This window comes from Crocodylus porosus, unplaced genomic scaffold (genome assembly GCF_001723895.1).
Source record: "Crocodylus porosus isolate Cpor-Errol unplaced genomic scaffold, CroPor_comp1, whole genome shotgun sequence".
NCBI classification, from domain to species: Eukaryota; Metazoa; Chordata; order Crocodylia; family Crocodylidae; genus Crocodylus; species Crocodylus porosus.
Genome location: NW_017728943.1, coordinates 114,955,517 through 114,957,545, shown reverse-complemented (window position 1 = coordinate 114,957,545; position 2,029 = coordinate 114,955,517).

Here is a 2,029-nt window from a genome sequence, read left to right as displayed (position 1 = left end):
TGAGTGTGGGATTGTGGCCCTCCAGGGTACCTGGGAACCTGGGTGGGGGAGCTGGTGCCCTGTGGGGGGGGGCATTCCATGTGCTGTGGGGGGGGCTGCACCCTGCACCCACCCCTCCTGAGCAGCCCCCCTGCAAGATCCCCCACATCCACAGTCCTCCCCACACCTACCCACACACCAACCCACATCTCACCACACATGCACCCCCGCCTTCCCCCACACGCCTTCCCACCCCCTTCCTGCAAATACCACATCCCCCCCATCACACAACCATCATGCAGGAAGAAAACCAAAAGTACACAACAACACATATAAGTATTTAGAATTTATTTTATCATGATACTAGAGACACTGGTAGGCTTCCACATTGCTTTAACATTGTAAATATACCAATAAAGCATTGCCCAACTGATCATGCTCTCTCTCGCTCACTCTCTAGATATATATGTGTGAGTGTTTATAGAGTGTTCTTTTGTTTTAATTGTGGATGAACATGGATTTTGGGGTATTTTTAACAATGGATTTGGGATGCTGCTGCAGCAGTCCACCTGGCACAAGAAGTAATGTCCCCAGGTATCAAGTGGCCGGGCCCCAGAGAGCAAGTAGCCCTGAGCTGCTTGGCAGGGCAACTTTTTCTATAGATATGGCCAGGACAGGGCAGCTTTTTACACTGCTGGGGACAGGACAGGTGCTGGCCCTGGGCTCTAGCTCCCTCTGGCTGCAGAACCAGGAGGAGCCAGGCAGGGTTATTTTGCCCCAAGTGACAACAAAGTGGCCAACAAAGTGCATGTCCAAGCATGTGCACCAAGGCAAAAAGCCCCAGCTCAAATTTGCATTGCTTCTATTTGAGCTGCTGCAAGCGCACGTGCTTGCATGTGTGGACGCACCCATTAGGGTTATCTGATGAGTCTAAAGCAGACAGAACACCTGCTCTTGCCACAGACCTTATGCAATCCCACCTGCCTCACGTGCCTCTGTTTCCAGGAGACGCCATGCAGGGTTAGACTGGGAAGGGCTGTGGCAAGCATAAACACTCCTGCCTGCTTTAGGCTGATCAGATAACCCCAAAGGAGGTAGAAGAACATGTTCCTGTAACAGCCCTTCTTGGTCTGCTGTGTACAAGGTAAACAGCTGCAGAACCCATGCTACAGCACCCTATAAAAGGTCTCACAAACCCCAGCTGAGAACCACTGAAATAGGATCATATATAGTCACTTACAGATAAAAATCTCTCTGTGTCCCTGATATCCCTAACTTCCCTCCTACTTTCCCCCTTTGTGGCTTATTGAATCAATATAGGAAAATCTCTGGACTTGCATATTCACTTACTGAAAGTGGTTCATGTTAGGCAGCTAAGACACAACCATTTTAGTGTCCCCAACTGGCTAAAATTTCAAGATTTTAATGCTCCAGTAACTTTATGTTTTAAAATCATTTCCTTCCTCTACTGTAACAGGAACAACTGGCAGAGGAGCAAAACTTTGCCTTTCATTCTGAGGATGGTTAGGGTGCTGTTGTAGACATGATGGTTATGTCTACAAATATGTAAGAAATATGTAAGAAGCAAGGGCTTTAGGGTAATAGCATTTACTACACCTGAGGAAAGGCACTTTGTGCCTAAAAGCTTGTCTAATATCTCTCCTAACTATATGTAGTTGGTCAGATAAAAGATATCACCAAAAAACCCTTGGCTTCTTTTATTTTGAGGGTATACTATTAGCTAGGCCTGTGCGAAGCAGCTAGTATTTGCTTTGGATTCAGATTCACCTAATTCAGGGGACAGTGATTTGATTCCGTGATTTGAATCACTGTCCCGAACTGATTTGGCCGAATCTCTGAATTAGCCAGGCCCATCCCCGACCCGCTCTACCAGCAATGGCTACCCCACTCGCACCAGCTTCCAGCACTTGGGAAAAAAAGCCCCAACTCACCGGGTGCTGCCAGGCAGGGGTCGATCCCCACTGCCCCACACTGTATGGGGGGCTCTGTGTAACCTCCTGACCCTCCCCCACTGTCCCAGCCCCCCTCC